General features: G+C 37.1%; 1 long non-coding RNA gene across 1 annotated transcript in view; it reads left to right on the top strand.

The window, feature by feature from the left end:
- Window positions 1-22255, top strand: part of LOC310900077 — a 110881-nt gene that overhangs the window by 77550 nt on the left and 11076 nt on the right. Inside the window, exons 3-4 of the long non-coding RNA XR_014584812.1 lie at window positions 5067-5142; window positions 6013-6085. This is a non-coding gene — a long non-coding RNA (uncharacterized lncRNA). The remainder of the gene's footprint in view (window positions 1-5066; window positions 5143-6012; window positions 6086-22255) is intronic.

Here is a 22255-nt window from a genome sequence, read left to right as displayed (position 1 = left end):
TGCCCTTTCTGTTTCTTAAAACTGCTGGAAAATAGTTTTTTTTTCTCAGAGGAAAATATACTTTCAATACTTTTAAAATTTAAAATATTTGTAATATTGAAAAAAAAATGTTGCATGCTAATTGTTTGAAGGTTTTTTCCTTTTTAATGAGCCTAATGATCTTAGGATTTGTCTTTGATGGAAGTTAATTGATACTTAGTTATTGTGCCTAAAATTACATCAGACTCTCTTCTCATTGTCAAATCTTGGTTGAATAAAATGCTGTGTGCTTTTAGAGTTATCAATTCCTCCTGAGTCTCAGTCATGGGGTGTTGGAAGTTTTTGTAAATCTTAGGTCAGGTTTATTACTAATATTTCAGTTGAAAAACAGTAATAGTAACTGAATAAACCTGATAAAATTAAAGGTCTTGTTCACTGAAAATCAAAGATGTACAGGCATTTTGTTTTAGGGACTCATTTTTACTTTTAAAAATAGTTTTTCCTTATGGCTATATTTTCTCTTCAATTTTTGTCTTTTAATTCTGATGTTACTATAAATAGGTCTGGAAAGGGATGTGAATTGCTCTTTTGTAAGGACAAAAATGACTGTTGAAACGTTTCTTTTCTGTAGTGCTACACTGATTTTAATGCTTTATAGAAACATAGAAATATATTTTTTTTCTACACTGTCTCTATACATACGTATGTAATGCATCTCAATTCACTACTAATCTTAAATAACTAACTGCATAAAGATGTTTTCTTTCTTCAGTGAAAAATCTTTTCAGAAGTGTTGCATTCCTGAAAACTGTCTCATTTGTTTGAAGATCCAAGTGTTTTTAAAAAGAAAAACAGTTTTGCCAAAATATATTCAACCAGCTCTACCACCAAGCAGAAACTCAGTGTTTCAAGAAAATGGATATGCTTCTTGGTGATATATTGTAACATTGAGCTGTTGATGTAGTCTGAAGTATATGGGTATTTTTGTAATAAGCACGTTATACATAAAAATCGAGCCTTGCTTTATACCTGTATTTCTTCTGGATATATAGCAAGGATTGTACATAGCTGTCATTTCACTGTATTACTACAAAAATTATCATATAACAGTTTGATTTATGACAGTGTTTATAGTGCATGCACTTGCATATCCTGCAGAAAATCAATATAATCATGTCATGAGACTGCATCATAATAGATTTCCTAGCTTACTAGTGTTTGATATCACAGCCTATTTTTTACATGGTATAGGATTTCTCCCCCCCCCCCCGCTATAGAAAGAGAGAAGCAGGGAAGGGAAGCATTGCTAACCGGTAGACTTATGACTTTATGTCAACTGTGGGAAGGTAGCGAGGTATTTTGATTTATAAAAGACAGGTGAGCTTCAATCATTTGAATTTACCTGACAGGCTGTTGAAATTAATGCTTATATAAAACATTTCAGGCTGTTGAAGTTAATGTTTTTATTAAAAAGTGTTGAATGTGATGCCTTTTTTATGGCTAAAATGTTATTTAAAAAGACAAGAAGTCAAATTCAGCCTTCGATTTCAGAAAGCAATTTGCTTACATCTGAATTTGAACATGTATGTGAATTTGTGGGTAGACATTTCCATTTTCTCTTCTTTTACTGGTATAAGTGGGAATTGTTTGCTGTATTGCCAATTCATGCTTCTCAGATACACTTCCTAATATAATCATTTTGCATATAAGCCATATAAACTACACTGTGGACAGCTGCTTTTTATGTGCAATTACTCTATGGAGGGAGGCAGGAAGGCAGGAAAGCAGATAAATATCCTGTGTCCAAGGAACTGTTCTTTGCTGGAGCACTCGAGCACAACCTTCCTTTTCGAGTGCCATCTAGAGGAGGCCCTTCTCTTCCAGTCTCCTGCTTAAAAGCGCAGGAAACACCCACGAGAAGATGGAAAGGTTTTATCCCAAACCTCTCTCGGGCTCGCTGCGCTGCTCCCAGCCTGGGGATTTGAGCCGCCGCCTTGTTAGCGGGAGCGCTCCCTTCTGTTTTGATGTTTTGGTGGTTTCGTGATTGCTACCAATTTCCTGCAGCCAAAACATAAATTTGTCATAACTCTAAGCCTGTGAAAACTAATTGAAATAAATCAGCCGTGACCACTTAGGGCCAATTGTGACGGTTAGAAAAGGGGTAATGGAACATCATAATTAGTTGCTGTTTCACGGTGCTCACCTGAAATTTTTGCACAGATTGGGGCACGCTGGGTTGCTTAAGTAAGTATTTGCACGCAAACTAGTGATATTTGATCCACCTCAGTGTCAAGTGCTTCCATAACTTTAAAAATTAAAGAAGCGGAGAGTCTCAAGTGGGTTCCAGTTGGCAGTTTGATTCAGATTTTATTATCAGCAATGGCTCTATAATAAGCATGAACTGTCCTCTCAGATTAGCTATGCTTCAGCAGCTACCCGCTCTGCATCTCCCTCCTCCCCTGCCTTTTGCTGAAAATGGAAGAGGCCATCTGCAGGCTTTAGCTTGCTATTCAAGCTGGCTGCTAGGATTCTGGATGAAACAAGGCAATATATGTGCTTCCCTTCCCACAAGATGATCTTTCTTTCAGGCCTGAAAAAATCCTTCGCTGCCCTCCTGCCCTCTGCTTTCTCCTTTGAGCGCCCTCCATGCTCTTAAACATACAGATTGCATAATGGCAAATGTGGCCCTAGGTAGACAAACATGAAATTTAGCCTAATGATCGAGCTTTTCAGTTGCAAACCAGTGGGATTTATCTCCTCGATAAATAGCAGAATAATGACTTGTAATGATAAAGCTTTTTTAGATATCAACAAAATCCTTAGGCGGCTGCACATACTTGTTTTGCTGGAATTATGCTTGGTACGTTACTTCATCTGCTTTACAATTTAGCAGCTTGCAACTACTTTGATAAACATGAGCTGTATAAAAATTGTAAGTACAAGAACTGAAAAAGCATTTTCTTTGTTTTGATACTTCCTATAATACTGGGAGATTAATTACTGTAAGGAGTAATCTCTAGCAATCTCTCTTTGGTGAAGTTTATTATTAACGGCCTCTCACTATGGGCGTTATGAACTTGTTACATGCTCAGCGAGTAGGCAAAAATTCTGCAAGGAAACAAGCTTAAGAGGAGACCGACAGAAGCATCAACAATGTCCTCCTTCTCACAGAAGGGAGATTTTTAAGTTCCCTGAAGCCAAAATCCCTGAGTCACTGTGTTGCATAAGAGGACACTGAAGTTGCTGAAGCAATGAACTCCCTCCAAATTGCTTAAAACATTACATGTGTCAAGGAAAAGCATTTTGAAATGACTTAATCCATTACATAGCAAATGAGAAAATCTGTTTTGAGGCGTTATCTAGGCATACAATGCATGCTGTCGTTTGCAATTAAACGTAACTTATATTAGGAATCGTGGCAAAAAATTGTGTTGCCAAATGCAGGAGGATGTACTTCAGCTCAGGTGAGGGATCTTGGGATCATGAAAATCATTATTTTCATGCATGTGCAATACAAGGGAGAACTCTCTCCCGTGGATCCTGATGCCAGTGGTGGAAGCAAAGTTGTAAACTTTCAATTTTCTGTAGCTCTAACGTCAGTGTCCATAAAGAGAAGGATGGAGTGTAAACACGTATATTCTTTGGTTGCATGGTTTTCTGTAGGAATCTTTTTTGTTTTATGCAGTATAAAGTACTTAACATAAAGGTTCTGTAACCCATTTTTGGATTTGGATGGTTTATTTGCAGTAAACAAGTTGCATTAAGAGAAAAACAAAAAGTAAACTATTTATACTGAACTTAGGAAAACTACAAGCTGATGTTAGATATTGTTCAAAAATAAAGTGCACAGTTTTAAAAGAAAGCATATAGCCTGTGGACTACACGGAGCTAATTCAACAGACCAAGCATAGAGTTATAATTTGGAGGAGACTAAAATGCTCAAAACCTAGGTTTATAAATTCTGGCTTTTAGCATCCAGGGATCTTAAAGCCTACTTAGCTATCAACTGTGTAAGAGTCAGGCCTTGGCAACAGGCTTACCAAAAATATGTAGTAAACGTGAAAATTGGAGGAAAAAAAAAAAAGATAATCTTTAAAATATTACATAGTTTTTGAAATATTTATCTATAAATACAGTTTCTACTGCTTCTCTCACCGAGGAAAATAACATCTCTTGAAAGCAGGGTTTATATTTGTTTTGCTTGGAGATGCCAAAGCAGAAACACTTGGAGTTAAGGAATGAGTAAAAAGTATATTAAATGCATAAAAAAAGCCAGAAAACAAAGTAAAATGCCCTGGAAGTTAATACATTGCTTATGTATATAAGGCTGTTCAAGGAATGAAAAGTCAGGAGACCTGTAATATGTTGTGAAAGCTCTGTAGTTGGCTTGATGCAATTATTGGTATTCTAAAATGTATTTGCTTTCAAGATACCCCGTGCAGCATGCTGAAGAACCATTAGTCATTTATCACACTAATACTCTACCGCGACTTAGTTCACAGGGCTTCTGGACTCGAATGGAACGGGCTGGATGCTGGTATAAATCCTGTGCCATTAATTTTGATTTTGTTCCTGAAGCCCATATTTTATTTTTATTAAAAATACATGACTAGGAAAGCTGATGTTTTATCCTCGGAACTACAACCAGATGCTTTGTTTAATTTCCAAATTAGGCAGTATTTCTTTTTTGTTATGTTGTGAGTGCTAATGGTCTTTAAGTGTGGGGGTTTATTTGGAAAAGTGAGGCGGGCAAGGCAAATAATGTAGAGTGCCATTCCTGTCTTGCTGAACTCTCCCTGGTTTACTGCATTATTAAATATTGCATAAATTATTCAATGTCCTTTATATCAAACAAATATTTTTTTGCAAGCAGTACAGTGTGAACAAATGGGTATTAAGTAAAACCCCCAGACAGAAATGAAATGGTGTTTCTTGGTGTTTCTTTTTTGTTTCTTGTAAAGAGAAAGCCCCCCCCCCATTTTTTTTTTTTATAATCACTCAGACACTGGAAGGAAAAAAATGGTAACAATTATGTGTACTATTCTCTTTTTTTTGTTTGATATTAAAACACTCCCATTGCGAGCAAGCCGGCATCTGGAACTTCACATTACATTTTGGGGAAAGGCAAGCGCCAGTGTGTTGGGTCTGGTCTCGCTCTGACAGGTGAGTTACTCCCATGCAGGTGAGGTACGGAGGGTTTTGGTGTTCTGGCAGCAGCGACCCGCTGAGCACGAGCGTGGCCTCGTTAGCTGGTCAAAGCGTGTCCATGCAGCCTGCTGCAGAGAAGAGGCTTGCTAGGAGACAGATAATGCCCCACAAAGCACAACTGTACCTACAGATTCGGTCCAAAGTATGTTAGGGCCAGAGACCACATTTTTATTTTATTTTTGAATCTCTTTGTGTCAGGTACGCAGCTCTATCATCCTCAGGCACCTCAGGAACTTTCCTCATGTGAACAGTCACGTTATATCCTTGAAGATGACACTCCTGTTTGCATGCACAAAAATACTGAGGCTTTTGAAATAGGGTTGCTAATGGAGGAGGGGAAGGAAAAAAAAAAAAGGCATAGTAAGGAATAAAAATGTTTTTAATGTGCACAGAGGTGGCCGGGGAGAAGTTTTTTTTTTTGTTTCCCCCCACCCCTTCCTTTTTTTTTTTTTTTTTAAACAAAGGGGAATGCTCCGTGTACGAGAGCTTGTTCTGAATATTGCGTGGTCAGATTAGCCATGCTGCTCTGAGCAGTTTAAGGAGGTCTGGGAACTTGGTGGTGTGTTCCTCTGCCTTCCCTGCCACCTTCCCCACCCGCAGCAGCAGCGAGGGGATGAACGAAATAGCAGGGAAATAAGGAGCCAGGGATGGACAACGGCCCCCAGGTCTAGAAGTAGGAATTTTGAGTGCGCTGCGGAGTTCTGTGCATCTTTCCAGCTATTTTAAAGCTGGAAACGAGTAAGAGGAGTTGCGCTGGGGAGCGAGGGGTCAGGGAGCAGGGAGACTCCAGGCTTCATTACTGGATTTTGTTCTTCATTACTTTAGGTTGTCACAAACGAAGGGGTCGGGAGAGGGGATTCAAGCGCCTGGTCTGCGGAGAGCTGGAAAGGAAGCGAAGGTTCATTACACCGCTCTTATTGTTGCTTATATTTTCTTTCCAAAGATGTCGGGCTTAAAAAGGTCAAACCTATGACTTTTGTGGAAAATGGTTTATAGTTTCACTGTTTAATACAAAATGGATCTGATTTTTATATTACTTCATTTTGGGACAGAATTGTTTTAAGCACATCCCTGTTCTTGTGTGCGTGTATTCATTTTGCTACGGGTTTCCTTGGAGAAGATGACTGACTTCGGGTTGTTTTTAGCATCTGCAAGCATACGGGGTAGATTTTGTCACTTGGCCTCAGCCTGCCCTGCACCACATGCGATATTGTGAAAACCTTTTGTAGCAGCATCTATATTAGTTGTGCTCGAAGGTGAAAATGAAGTGGTATTGACACATTAGAGGCTGCGCTAGCATCCACACTTCTTCCAGTTGCATCTTATTGAAGTAAACACTCGATCGCCACATACTATTTGATTTCTGAGGAAGAAGCTTGCTGTAGTTGCTGTTATCAACAAAGCCATGCTGTACAAAGGAAAGTGTTTATAATTATTTACTGTGCTGCGGCAGCATCCACAGGGTAGGAACAGGAAGGGGCATTCTCTCTGGTTTGTCGTGTAAACAGAGGAAATCGTAGCCCTGACTTCTGGAAAGTTTAGAGCCTTAAAGCTTGTGTTTTTATTTATTTATTTATTTTTATTTCACTCTTTTGCTTTAATCCTACATCACGCACACACACAAAAATCAGCCATATGCATTTTTGTCTTCATAAAAACATAAATGCTTGCACTGTATCAGCCAGTTAAGTTTAAAGTTGCTTACTGAAATAATCTATTCTGTGATATGAGGGATGAACTAATATGGAACAATATGAAAGGGAGCATAACAGAGGAATCAGAGACAAGTTTTTAAAACAGACAAAACAAATCGCTATTGCTTAGAAACTTAATGGAGCTTAATTTTCATGGACATTGTTCAACAAGCAGGAAAACCAAATCATTTGTTTTAGACCACTAACTAGATGCTGTGGACTGTCTCTGTGTAAAACTTATATTCAGAGATTGATTTTGTTTTCACCTGTTTCACTGATCTGAAGTCACTGTTGGACTAGTCCTAAACTTCCATGTTTTCCTAGTGATCTCCAGGGGAGCTCATTCGATTTCTGTATGGAAGAGGGCCAAATTAAAAAGCCATATGAAAGAGCAGCACAGGGTATATATTATTATTATTATTTTATTTTTAAATTGATAAATGCAAATTTTCTTGACACTTGGTATTGCAGGTCATTGTAATCCTCTCCCCCCCCATAAGAAATACGAAAGCAATGAGTTCTTTCTTTTGTGGACTAACTATCACAATTGGTTTATCATTTTCTCATATGTGAAGCTTATTCCAAAGAATAGGCTGTTCTAGAGCATGTGCTTTAGAATATATAGTTAGGACGTATTATAAAAATTCTTGTGTATAGTATTTATCATTATTGAGAAATGCTGCAGAGACTGGCTGTTCTCATCTCAAATTTTACTAGATATGTTCTTCATATGGAAAGCCCTACTTTACAGGTTTCCTTTTCAAATGGACCATATTAAAATTCCTTAACAACACCTTACATTTCAAAACCTTTTCTCTCTTTCTTTTTGTTCCTTCATCTGTACCTAAAATTTGTGCACTTGCTAGGCTTTCCTTGTATCTTATTAGAGAGTACGGAAGCTCAGTGTTGGATTGTTTTGCCTCTGTTTTAAAAAGGGATGCATTCTAAATGAGATCATAGTGCAAATCTGTGTTTTTGTGTTACGTGCACATGCACACACGCAAAAGGCAAGGAGGGGGGAGGAAAGGAGAACTCCTGAAATTATAATCTGCCGATAAAGAATCTTGCCCTCCAAATATTGTGCGGCTTGACCTAATGGATGTTTTGTGGCTTGTGTGTATTCAGAATCACATTCAACGATTTTATATACGAAGACCAGTAATTGCATTTCTGGCAGACAACTTCAATTGATATTCAACTTGTAACTTTTTTTTTTTTTAAACTCCTAACAACATTTTTAAAAGCATTCGTAGAGAGTTCCAAAAATCCTCTAACTGCCAGCATTTTATTAGGCTGTAAATATTGTTGGATTCTAGGTTGCAAGTTGTGTTTTGGGAGTAGCCCCACGTGCACACGGAGAATATTTTGCTAAATTATGTGCTTTAAAAGTAAGTCTTTTTAATAGGGGTATAAACTGCATTTGTAGTTTGAGACAGCGGTCTGAAGGCTTTTATTGTTTTGGGCAATGGGAAGAAAACATGGAAAAATGCATTAGAAATTAATTTGCTTTTATTATATATCACTTTTAGTTTAATAAATTTTACTTTTCCTTAGTGATATTTATTATTTATTTTATAATCTTTATTTTACCAAAAGAAGTTTTACAGCATGTTTTCATTTATAGAAATTAAGTGCGCTTTAGGTTTGCCTCAAAGACCAATGGGAATAAGGAATTATCTTCAGGAATTTGTTATAATTACATTATATCCACATGAGCACCAAAAGAATTTAGCATGATTAATGCTATTATAAGGCATATGAGGGTCAGGAACAATAGTTTGCTCCTGTTCTAAAGAGAATTAAGTACTAGCACAAGATGCAACTCAAAAACTTAAAGTAGCATTTTTTTTATAGCCAGGAAAATAGAAACAGTGGTTGTTTTATTAACTACTTATGCAGCTGCACAATGAGAAGCTTAATAATAACTACTGACAGTTTTGATTTAGTTGTGTTGTAGATGAAAACTGACAAGTGGAAAAAACTTGGAGAGAATTATAGACCAGGTTTTCTTCTCTTTTTATTAGTGAACATTAATTGAAGTGACTCAAAATTTACTCTTATGCTTTACACTTCATAGCAGAACTTACCTATTGCCTCTGCACAAAATAATTCTCCTTATGTTTAAAATTATCTCTTTTTAGTGATATATAGTTATCTAAGATGAGGCATGTGAATCTTTTGCTTGTTGAGGTTCTAAAAAAGAGAAAAATGGATTTCAGTATTGTTTCTGCCATGTAAACTACTGTCGATCAACCCTGCGTGCTGCTTCATCCTCTGCTGTTGGGTATAGTGACGCATCCTCTGGCTTTATCCTGGTGCTGTCAAAGGTGCAATGAAATCCATTACAGCCTATTCTGGATGCTTTTGTGTGCAAATTTAGGGATGATTAATACTAAAACAAAATCTGGTATTAGAAACAAACAAGAACAACAAAACAAAAACACAATCAAAAAATACCAACCACCTATCAATCTCATGGAAATGATACATAGCAAACATAAAATGATGCAAGATGCAGCCACGTTTAAGGAAATATGAAGAAAGCAACAATTTTCCTTGTGAGCTTCCAGCTCTATCCCTAGATTTCACCCCTCTGAGAAAGGTTTTTGTTGTGGTGTTGTTTTTTTCTCTCCCACCCATCTCTGGTGGCCATATATAAAGAATAGTAGCCTGAAGGAAAACAGTAGATGGCAGTTTGACTTGAAAGAATTATTGTCTTATATTTTGATATTTATTCAAGAGATCTGTTGTTTTCATCATTGGTGTTTCTATAACTTACTACTGCATAAATCTAAATACAGTTCTTGGTGGCACAGAGTTCTTTTTTGTTTGTTTTTCTTCTCAAAAGGTTATAGAAAACATGGAAAAAGGACATTAGGAGCGAAGGGGGACAAAGAAGATCTTAGCTAAGAAATATTTTCTCTATTTTCTTACAAGTGCTATACCTTTGTGAAGCATGTGCGATCATTCATGGTAAAAGTACACATTCTGTGCATATTACTGTTATCACCTGCAGACATTTGGGAATCCCAAACCAGGTCATACCTTTAGATGAGCTGAGAAGTTTTTAACCTAAATGGCAGGCTCACAGCACAGCTTAGGTTGGATGGGACCTCTGGAGGTCGCCAGGACCAACCCCTAGCTCCTAGATCAGGCTGCCCAGGACTGTGAAATGAACCTGAAGTTCTTCTGATTTGTCTAATAGCTGTTCAGCCTCTTGAATTTACACTTATCGTTTTTCCCATCGCAATGTAATATTAAACAAACAAAAATAACAACAAAACCCCCTCCCTTTTTAAAAATGAAGGTTAAATGTCTGGCATAAACCCCTGGTCCAAAGACTGTGCAAACCCCTCTGCTTTTCAAAAGGAATGTGGGAGAGGCATTTGACATGGGTGTCCAGGATCAGTGAGAAGGGATTGGCACCCAGGGCTCTGTGCATCAGTGCTCAGTGAGCATGCTGTCATGTTTTTTGCTTGCTTCCCAAGAGGTTCATCAGAAGGAAGATGGCTTTAGAATATTGTTGCTTAGCACATCACCTGCACATACAAGCGTACTTGTGCTTCTGCTGGCAGGAGTCAGGCAGAATATGTTATATTTATTAGTAGGTGCTCTAAGAGGGTATGCAGTGAGGTTGCTATTGGAATTGTGCAGGAGAGTGCCAATTTCTGTATGTTTGAAACTGGCTTAGAGCAGTGTGTGGAACTGTGTGTTTACATGAGTTTGGTAATACTGTTTTCCACCCTATGCGTTTTGCACAATACGTCACCTCCTAACAACATGCTAAGCGCAGTGATTAGGTTTATTTTGAAATATAGAATTTATTCCTCTGCTCCGTGCAGGTAACTCAGCTTTCAATAGTTCACTAAATGAGTTCTGCCTGATAATTTGAAAAACGTTGGTTTAATATAGAAGAACTAAATAGTGATTATTTTCTCTTTTCTGTCTTGAAATCTGTCATAATGATCATGCTTGCAAATAGATGAGATGTTCATGCACCTCTCGACCTTTGTAACTTGACTGGTCATTAGAGGAATATGGAAAGGGACAGCTTCCTCACATTTCTACTTCAAAGTGACCACAAATTATACCTTAAGGTTGCTTTTTTTTTTTTTTTTTGCCCAAGAGCTGAATAAAATCTCAATTCTATTTTTATTTATTTATTTTTTTCTGCTTGTAAAATAGTAGCTTGCAGTTGCTTGAGGTTGGGGCTGAGGGGGATCCAATGTCCTCTGCTTCCACACCTCCAATTCGGATAACGCATGCATTTACCTAATGTGCTTCTGCGTGCGTAAGGCTCCTGCATATTTAAAGGCTGGGTATTCAGGGATTATCTGTCATGCTTTTTCTTTTTGTTTTAATCACGCAAGGAGAGGCTACCAGTCCACATAATCAGAGCAGAAGGGTGGGGCTTTTTTCCTGTTGTATTTTTTTTCCCTTCCCAAAATCTTTACTACTGCCACATGTTCTGTTTGCTACTGCATTTGGGGGAAGGAAAAGTTAGCAGTCTGAGTTGGGAATTTATAAATCGTGTGTGTAGAATACTTGCTTGTTAACACGCACAAGGCGTTTAGCTTAAAGGCGTAATATTCCTTTTCAGTAGGTTCTCAGCAGTGAAGCAGGAAGTCTTGAAGGAAGGCATGTGAAAGTCAGAACAGTGCTGTGAACAACTGCCAGTAGCAGGGAAAGAAAGTATTAAAACTATAATTAACATTCACGGAAAACATAATTACAAAGTGCCTTATGAGGCACCAGTAGATTAAAATTTCATGTTTGTATATCACAAAATTGAAAATTACATTTATTTGTCTAGGAAAGCTAGAGAAAAAAAAAGAATAACAATAGTACATAGCATCACTTAATTAGCTCTTAATTGTAGAGCAGATTTGTTGCTGTGCTCCTTAAATTATATTTCAAAAAAGATTCAAACTGTTGTAAACTTAATTAAAAACATGAGTATTTTGTTTAGTAATCTTGGTCTCCCCTCCAAACCCTGCACCCTCAAGATTAGTAGCGGGTATATTGGTAAAATAAGTAAATAAGAAATCAGCCTGGTGTATCAGAGAAAAGGACATTTTTGCCGCGCAGTTTAATTAAGCCCCAAGTTAGATAATTGGAGGTTCCATGGTGTGATGTGTCTCTGACTCTTGTTTTCAATCTAGATAACTTTGTCCTTTTCAAATGAATTTTACTGATTTTTACAAAGGTGTCTTGGTCCTTTTCTCCTCAATGTTAAATCCGTAATCCCATTTTAAGTACGAGCAGCGTTAAAGGCAGTTAGTAGTAATTACTGCATGTATACTTTGATTCAGAAAAATCAGAGGTTTAGGGATTGGTATCACGCTACTAGTATTCTTTGTTGCAGATGATTTGCAGATGAGGTTAATTGAGCCATCTTACTCTATGGCTTTTATTCTGACATGTAGGTCACAAATTGAATCATAAACCGTACAGTAATAATCAGCACATACCCTTTAAAGACTATCCCTGATGAAACTCAGTATGAAATAAACAGTTACATTTCTCAAAGCCTGCTCTGAATTAGTATCTATAGCACAGCACAGTATATATTATTACAAAAAAAAACCAAAAAACAAAAAACCACATTTTCTTATATTAATGGATATGATAATTTGCAGTAATTGTATTTAAAAAAGTAACCTTTTGTATTCAATGTTTCATTTTTAGCAAATTTCTCGAATCAATAAATCAGAAAATTTTCTTCAAGGTAATTGTTTGGCATGGCAAAATTACAAAACCATACAGAAATTAACTGTAGAGACTTTAATGTGGATCTTCTGCTTTGCAGTGCAACAAAATTAGCTTCCCTTGATTCAGTAGGAAAAAATAAAAAAACAAACAAAAAGCCATAATAGTATGCATCCCAAAGTCCTAGTAATTGTAACAAGCACTCTTTATTGCAGTGGAAAATAATAGAAGTGAAGCCAGTTTTGATAGTTTCTCATCTGAAACTAGTTTTAGTGCAACTCTCCCTGCATTGTACCCACCATGAAAATTTGAATTATATACTTGTGGCTTGAAAGCATGAGATATATATGTCTTACAATCATTCCACTTTCTAAATATGTTTCACTTCAGAAATACTTGGGGGTTTGCTCACAATATTCAAGCTATGTGGCAAGGTACAAATCAAATTATGGAATGTTTAGACTTTCTAAGATTTGAGGGGGGAAAATATATATTGCCTAGCACAAATTATCTCATTTATTAAATTATGTTGAATAGAATATACAAAGTAGAGGTTGAATCTCATTTCACTTGACTGCTGAAAGAAACCAATATGAAGTACCATTACTCTACGATCTTGTTCTAATGTCTCTGTTACTTAAAACATTAAGTGCTGCGCAATTTGAACGTACGGGACACATGAACAAGCATCATAATTTAAATAAATGAGGTTTGTAGACAGCACATCCAAAACACAGAAGGTGTACTCTCTCATTTGTGGGCATATTTTCATCACAATGGAATTAGGATCTTTTTTTTTGTTGTTCAGCTTGCACACTTTGGCACGTCAGTTCAGGTATATAAGAAATACATAAACAAGAAATATGATGTTTCACTAAATATTCCAGAAAACATCTTTGGAGAAAAGAGCCTTTTTTCACACTGTGTTGTTTTTGAAAAAAAAAATCCTTGAATTTGCAGTAAAAATACACAGTGTATTATCGCATTGTGCTTTTTTTCAGTGTAAGGTCAGAGAAATAAAAAACAATGGATGGCACTTGCCAGTATAAAAGCATGAAACGTGTGGTTGTGTAACAGAAAGGATGTTGGCTAATCAGTTATTCTGCATTTAAATATGGTTTTAAACAAGATTAGGAATCCAGACTATGCAAGAGATTTTCAAGTCCAGGGGTCAGAATACATGCTAATGAGATAAGAAGAATTCACAAAAGCTTACCTGCATTAGAAATTCACTTCTCCTTAAATAAATCCTTCAACCACAGTATTTTTGGCCATGTTTTTTGACCTGTTAATGCCTAAATTATATCAGGCTACCTGTTAATTTAGAAATAATCTGTCTCTTGAGGAAAAATCTGATCCCCCTCCCCCATGGAGGGCCTTAAATACAAAACTTCTTGATATTTTTTGTGGGACTTATGTTGTATTTCTTAAGTCTGATTGCATTCTTTGTATACTAAGGTAAAGCAGAACAGGTCTGATTGCTGCAAGGTCTTGGTAGTGCACGTGAATACGTGGAAAAGAGAGAGCCTTATTATTTTCAGCTTGCTTGCTTCATATGAAGGGATAATAATAATAAAAATAGTCATATCTTATTAACTAGATTGTCAATGCTAGCTATACTGAAAGGGTATTTTGATTTTGTGACCTTTGCTGAGAGTTTCTTTGGATATTTCTCTTCTCAGGAAGAAGCATGGGTCTGGACTGTAGAGAGGATTATTGCAGGTAGCTCTGCTGTGTCCGAGGGATGCACAAAATAAGCTTCTTCCCTCTTTCATTCTCTAGCTATTCCTAAAGATGAAACCTGATTTCTCATTTTATCAAACCAAGAGTGATATGAGTTTACTGTTCTTAGAGATAAAACACTTTTCCAACTTCTGTGATGAAAGTTCTGATTAAATGTTTAGTTTTATGGATGTGTGTATATTTTGTAAACAAATAGGAATGTTTTTAGCACGCTCAGCATCCTGAACATTATTGAACAATGTTTCCTATTTTAACTCAATGTCATTTCATTTGAAAATTGAAAAAAATTTTTTTAAACTGATGAAGATTTCACTTCAACTTAAAAACTTGAATTGTCGCTTTGAAACAGAGCATACTTGTATTTTAAATCAACCTACATTTGTAGGCTTTTTTTTTTTTTTTTTTTTAAATGAGTGTGAATATACCCTGGCAATTGTAGTGCACTTGTATGGCATGTCCTACCTTTTGGCACAAAAGTAGGTCTGCTAACCATAATAAAACGAATCGTAGTGCTAAAAATGTTTGGTAATCACTATAATATGGATAGCCAAGTACTTTCTTTCAGTCTGGTTTGTTCAAGAGAAACTGAGTTGTCTCTGTCATGGCTATCATCGAAGCAAAAAATGTCAGTTTTCTGCTTCTTCTTTCACTTTTAATGAAAATTAGATGTTTATTTTATTTATGCATTGCCATACACCATTTTTAAAATGTGTTTCCCCAATAATCTGTTTTGTGAAAATTCCTGCTTCAGTTCAGGACAAAAATGCTTGTAAAAATCGTTTCCACCAGTGTGGAATATTTTTCTTAATCAGCTTGGATGTACTGTGGTTAAAAATCAGACCAAAGGAGAAGTCTGACGGGACAGTGTATCACATTCTGGATAAACTCATTCAGAATGGTAAACCTGTAGGGAAAAGTAATTACTCCAGGAAATGTATAGCTGCTGCTAATCAGACTTTATTACACATAATGTAAAGAGATGTTATTGATGTGTTTGTTTGTTTTTCCTCGACAAGGAGGAAATTTTCCAAATGTTTTCCAAAGCCACTTTCCCTCCCCTCAGCTTTGTCTCAGGAATGAGATGTCATTCATAGCTGTGTCTGCACCAATTGTGCTTTTATGAGCAATTAAATAATTAACAATGTTGGCATCTGAATTATCTTTGCTTGCCATCTCAGTTAACCCCTTACTGAGACCTCTGGGAAAATTATACTTCTCAGAGCCAACACTTCAGACTTGAGCAGACACTTCTGCTTCAATTCTGTGGTTTCACGCTCATGTCTTCTTTCCTGCTGTTACACCTGGAGATTTAGGAGTTGATTCTGCAATGTATTTAGCACTTTGATGCAATGCAGCGAGATACTTCAATAGCAAAGCCAATGAGACTGTTTGTGCTCTTGAAGTGAAACATGTCCTTAAGCAAATTACTAATTGGAGCAGCTTTCTTAATGCCTTTTTGTTTGTTTCTTCCTAAGTGAAATCGGTTCCATTTTTCACAAGAAACAGTGCATGTTAAAGAAATAAAATATTTATTTGACTCTAGCTTATACCAAAAATTTAGTATTTTAGTATTTTTTCAGTATTTTTTTAAATAAAAAAAAAAGTGTGTTCAGATTAAACTGCAGCAAGGACAGCATCTCGTATATTTCAACGGGTCCTCTTTCATACTGTCCTTGGGTTACCAAAATACAGCCTGGGAATCAAGTGATGGTCATGTATCAGATCACTTTTTTTTTTTTTTTTTTACATCATCTTAACTGATGAAAGTAATGTATTCTCTATTGTTTCAATACACCTTAAACATTAACAACAGTGTTGTGATCAAGCCAAATCAGAGCTTGCACCTTAATGAGGGCTTAAAGAAGAAAAATCATTCCCTTGGCTTTTACTAGCCATTTATCTCAACAGCGCAGGCTATTATCAGGAAATAAACTCAGATCCAATTAGCTTTATCACTTAATTAGAAGCATATTTTTGGATTTATGCTTTACTGACCTTAGTGCTATGGAAATGAAAATATTCAACTTCTGAAGAAACTCTGGAAGTTAGCACCTCTCCGTTGATTAAATTGTGCTGTTTGATGCCAGTCAACCAGTTGTTCATTTGATTCTACAAACAATAATCTGATAAATGTGTTCTGATAGATACTTTACTCAGCTCTAGGGATTCATTCACTGCACGTCTTTCTCATGCAGACAGACATCCCCAGCACCATCACCTTTTGAAAGGTAAGAAAGCATTGTAACAAACATTGAAATAGGTCATTTGAAGGAAGAGCGTATGAAACCATGAGGATCCTCGGAGAGCCTTCTCTCTGTTTGGAGAGAATGAATAACTGTGCTACTGGTTTTGGTTTTGTTTTAATAATAATTGTTTTTTCAGTTGTGAGGTTTAGAATGGGTTATTAGCATTTTGTTCTGTTTCTTAAGTTAACGCCTACTGCTGCAGAGCCCAAAATCTAGCCTTGTGTCCTGGAGCCAACTTCCTAGGCAGTGCTTTTTTAGGTGTGTCCCCAATGGAAATGAAGTTTCCTTAGTTTTCTGTCCCATCCTGTTTCTCTCTTCTCACGTCCTAAACAATATCAAAATTCATTGCCCAGTCTTAACCAAACTTAAAAATGAAGCTTAATTCTCAGAGATGATTTAAAGTACAGTAAGTTTCCTAATAGATATCCAGGAACAGGAGACAGTGCCCCCAGATAGTGCTTCAGCAGAAGGAGACTATTTCCCAGTCAGGAATCCACCCAGCAGCTTCTGACCAGCTGCTCAGCATGTGCCTAGGTGCTCTGGCTGTTGTATCATAGGGAGGATTTATATTTGTTATGGCCACTGAGGGAAAGTAGTGATCAAGAAGGTTCAAAAACCCTTAGAAAAAAACTTAGTGTCTTCTGTTTAGAGAATTACTTTTAAACATCTATACTGCAGCCACAGCCATTTGGTTTTCAGAACTACTGCAATCAGTGTGAAAAAGCTTGTCATGCTGCGGTGTTTTCGCTCCAGGAGATATCATTTTGGGGGGACTTTGTTCATTTACTTCTGTGAGTTATGCTTTGTGTGAAAGCCCTACTGTCTACTGGTGGGTGAGGGAAAGTGATTTGAACTTTACCTCAGAGATAACTCTGAGTGTTCTCTCTTCAGAATAGAAGACAGAGCATGTGCGTTTTGGGGAAAAAAAATGTGTTTTTCTGCTTATAAAGGTGTTTCATTCCCATTAGTCCACCAGAAGGAGATAAGAGTTAATATCCCTATGGCCAACTGTGACCAACTTGTCATTTAACTCTATAAATTAAATTCTACCTTTTCTTTCTAGAATTTCTTATTCTCCTGAAGTTCTCTACCTTTTATTTTTATTTAATTTTATTTTTATTTTTTTGTGAATCTTTTATATAGGACCTAGGTGATTATGTCATTAGGGTTTTGATTGATTGCTCATTTTGAAGTAAGGAATTGTTTTTTTGTTTGTTTATCCAGAAATATATTATCCAGTATGTTTATCCAGTAGAAGCCTGGTAGGAGATGTATTATTTGTGTGTTGGCTGGGTTTCTGGTGTTTGTGGTTTTTCTTTTTCATTGCTGTTTTATTTTGTTTTACTTTTCATCTGGCAGAAAAAGAGTTAGTTCAAAATGGGTTGAGCTCAAAAAACTAATTGTGGAGTAGGTGGATACTGGAAAGTACAGTGGATGTTTTTTAGGAGAGCAATTTGCAATGGACACTTAATAGAACTGAAGGTCAGAAGGACTGAGGATAAAAAGATATCTAGAATTCAGCTGGGGCCTTAATACTGTAAGAGGTGGGATGCTAAGTTATTACAGTTCTGCTGGGTTATTTAAATCTATCTGTATACTCATCATCTTTCATTGATGTGATATGATTAACGTTTTAGTTTTTACTGAAAGTGATTGCTAAAGCTTTTTTTTGTCCTTTTTAAAAAAATAAAAAATAAAAAATGGGGAGGTAGATAAAAGGAGTTAAAAAAAAAGAAGGCTATGCATAATTCTTCACTTACAAGCTGCTTTTTGAGATTTCCATCCATAATTACCCTGGAATCATGGATGTACTCCAGGGCAGATTAGCATCTGCTAGTGAGAGTTTAGGAGAATTAACCCTGTCATGATTGATTATAGAATGGTCTCTCAAATTCAATCAAATTTGACCGACAATTTTTTTGTTGTTGTTGTTGGAGCAGTGATTTAAGCATGGGTTGAGAGCCAGCAATGCCTGGCTTTTAATCCAGGCTTTCATGCTCTTCAGGCTTGACCTATTGCTCCTTCCTGTTGTACTTCTTTTCTTCTCCTTGGCATAGGAATGACACTACTTACCTTTCCTGACATGTGTTGCTATGGTCAATTAAGATTTGTAACCGCTCAGAAATCTTTTGCTGAAAGGATATGAGGAATCAAAACTGCTGCTTTTTTCAGTCTTGAATGTACAAACTCTGTGTTTCTCCTCTTTTCAACATTGTTTTATAATTAACATTTCCCTGAAATTGTTTTCATCTTTTAGACTTACTCAAAAAGCTCAGAGCCTTGGTTTCAGCGTTCTGACTGGATATTATGTTAGGCTTTGAGAAGTACTAAGAAGGTAACTTCAAATGTAATTTATTTTGTTGAATGCAATGGAAGAAAAGCTATGTTGCTACACATTCTGTGTATTTTAAAAGAATATATTACCCAGAAAAAAGAAGTACTTTTCTTAGTTAAGTTAAATTAGTGGCTAATGAGAGAAGGGCTGTGTCAGGTAACTTGGAATTTACTCCTGTTACATCCTCCTCTTGTATTTTGTCAAAAAATACTGTTATGCTTGGACAATTTCAGCTCTTTTTTAGTTTTTAATAGGCCTTTTGCCAGGGGATATATCATTATTTACAATTTTACCCTGATTATTACAGGGGGTTCATTCGTTATTTTGGATTTCAAAATGTTTCTCTGTTTTATTATTCGTACATTGAAGCCCACTCCCAGAGGGGTCAGTCCTTGATGCTATGGAAGCAGGAGCTATCTTTTTGTATTTGTTACTGTGGGCACTTCTGGTGAAGGTTGACAAGTAAGCGTTGCATGCAAATGCGTGAGTGAAGAAGGTGTTACAGGAAGGAGGGAGGGAATATCGAGCAGGGGTGTGTAATTCACTGAGCAATTACAAGCCCTCCGTGAGGGCTGAAAGATGAGTCAACACTGTGTGCTATTTTCCCCAGCCTTTGAAAGGAGCACCTGTGAGCCCTGGCGCCACTCCTGACCAGGTCATTTTTGTCCGGCTGCTACACCATCCGTCTTGGAGTTATTTAATCCAGTTTAAAAAAGGAAGTGAAGTGTTTTAGCTGGTTTCCTAAGGAAATGAGGTTTAAGCAGTCATTCCACATGCCAAATTTGACAGAACTTTGTGCAAGTCAACATCTGGGATCAGAAGGGACTAAATTAATGTCCACACCAGGCAAAAGCAAGGAGTTGCCATCAGGATGATCAGTTTGTGGAGGGCTGGAGTAACAGCAACAAGTACTGTTCTTAGCCAAGTCTGCCAGCAAGCCCAAAGTTTTAGGCAAAAGTCAGGAGAGCTAAGAGTATTTAAGATGTGAAGGGACATACAGGAGAGAGCTAGAATTATGACAATCACAGGAAGAATGGGATGAGGCACAGAAACATAAGGGTACTCTAGGAGATATAGAAAGGATCTAAAGCTATTGTGTTGGGAATGATGTAGAAGACCTGAGACAGAAATCTACTAGTTTTCGATTGTTCTACTAATTCTGAAACAATGTGCTTTGCTCTCCTGAGACATTGTGAAAAAATAAGTGAATCAATATTAGGCATTAATGTACCAACATTTATAGGTAAAATAAGAGGAAGAATTTCTTCTCAGTGATGCTATGGCCAGTTACTAGCAGGAGTGTGGGTTCACAGTACTTGAGGTTAGTTTCCAAGTTAGAGCAGCACCTGATGCAAACATCCTCTCCATATCTGGAAAACTTAATCAAACTGCAATTTCAGATCTGCCCATCTTAATTGTGCACCTGATCCCTTTTCTCCAAAGCACCATCTGCTACAGTACCAGCATGATGTATGCCTCACGGCATTTCAGAAAGAAGAGGAATTTGGCATGAGGTGGTGAGAGGAGATTGGAAAAGAATGCAGGAATGCATAGGGGACCACATGCAAGTCATGTATGATGAAGTACAGAGCCCTGGTGATAGAGGTGGTGTAAAGGACAAGCAAGTCAGCACTTCAAGTAGCAGAAATAGTCAACATGAGATAGGTAAGAGAAAGATGAGTATTTCTTGGATGGAGTGGGAGCAGGACAGAGAATACTGACAGTGGAGAAGGGCCTGAATGAGTAATTGAAATGCACTGCTGAACACGGAGAAGCAGCCAGGGAGCAAGCTGGGGACTTCTGTTGTTCTGTTTTCTTGTGGGGTGACAGAAACGAATCTATTCAAGTCAGAGAACACGTTTAAGTGCCTTTTGAATATTTTCCGTTAATGACTCTCCTGGCAGTCCTTCAAAATCCATAAGCTTGTTAGTTTAAAGAGCTCTTTTTTTTTTTTTTTATTATTAACACACTCTCCTTAATCACTTTCTGTTGTTCTCCCGCATAAAGTAAAGCAAAAAAAAAAAAAAAAAAAAGACATGAATAAAAAATCCTTGGTCTCTCTAAAGGGAGGAGGATTTGCCAACTACAGAGGTGGTATATTAATTTGAAATATGAACTCTCAGCCGTATGGCAGTACTGACCATCCTGATAGGACCATTCTACTATACATATTTCTCCAGTTCTGGAAAAATGACGATTATTCCTTTCAACTTTGTGTATTTCAAATGCGCAGCACTTTAAGCCATAAAAGCAAGACAGCCTTTTAAGATGGGATGTATTGCTAAATACAAAAGAATGAATAAACTAGAGGAGAAGTCCATGTGCAACCTATTAAATTATCCACGATTTAGACTATGTTCTCAAGTTTTACACACCAAAATGTCTAACCTTAGACTTGCAACGTAATCAGCAGGTCCCCAAACGTGTAATAATGTTCTTCATAGGGTTCTTCTTCTTGTTTGCACAGCTGCCAGATGGTGTATGGCATATCCCATTTCACCACATTATTATTATTTCTGTCTAAAGCTTGGTGAGTGCTACAAGCCGGATGGGATATTTCACACTCGAAGCTCGTCTGTGGATTGTATCTGTATATTAACAAAGACTGAATCTTTGCAAAGTCCAAGGCTGTGCAAGAAGTTCTTGTTTATGAAAAATGTAACTTCTTTGGGGCAGATGATCTTAATGCCTGTCCATAAAACTGCTAATAAGCTTTACCCAGTGCCTACCTTTCTCTTCCTTGTGTTCACCCTAACAAACTCCTCCTAATCGAGTTTCCTTTTTTTTTTTTTCCCCCCAGTAAAAACACAGTGGTCATAGGCATTTTAATAGGCATTTTAAGCTTACTCTTGACCCTTCCATCTCTTCATGCTATCCACTTTTTCCTTGACCTCTGAATTCCTTAAATGACCTCTCCATGACTACTGTCTGTAGCTCTTTCCCATCATATTGACCTTGTATTTTCTCCAAACTCAGTTTTTTCCTATGTGCTTCTCTGAAAGTGCCCTGTCTGCCACTTCTTCCAGCATGTTTCTTCAGTGCATGTTTTGTGGGTGGGCCCTTCATCTTGTCCACATCTATCCCCGCAGCCCTTCTGCTAGAGATCAGTTTTCAGTTTTTGAGACCCATTGAGTTACATTAACTCTGCGTCTTCTTTCTATCAATGGTTCTCCTCTGCAGCCTCTAACATGTGTATGCTTTCTAAAATGTCTATTTTTATGTCCTACATACTTGGAGACACGTACAGTAGTAAATGTGCACTGGATCACAGACTTGAGCCATGTAGCTAAATCTGTAGTCTGCTTTTCCTGGGAATAGGAAGAGAATGAATGAGTTGTCTT

The sequence above is a fragment of the Anser anser genome (assembly GCF_964211835.1).
Source record: "Anser anser genome assembly, chromosome: 1".
Classification (NCBI taxonomy): domain Eukaryota; kingdom Metazoa; phylum Chordata; class Aves; order Anseriformes; family Anatidae; genus Anser; species Anser anser.
The sequence above is the reverse complement of the archived record's forward strand: the minus strand, read 5'-3'. Positions and strand labels throughout refer to the sequence as shown.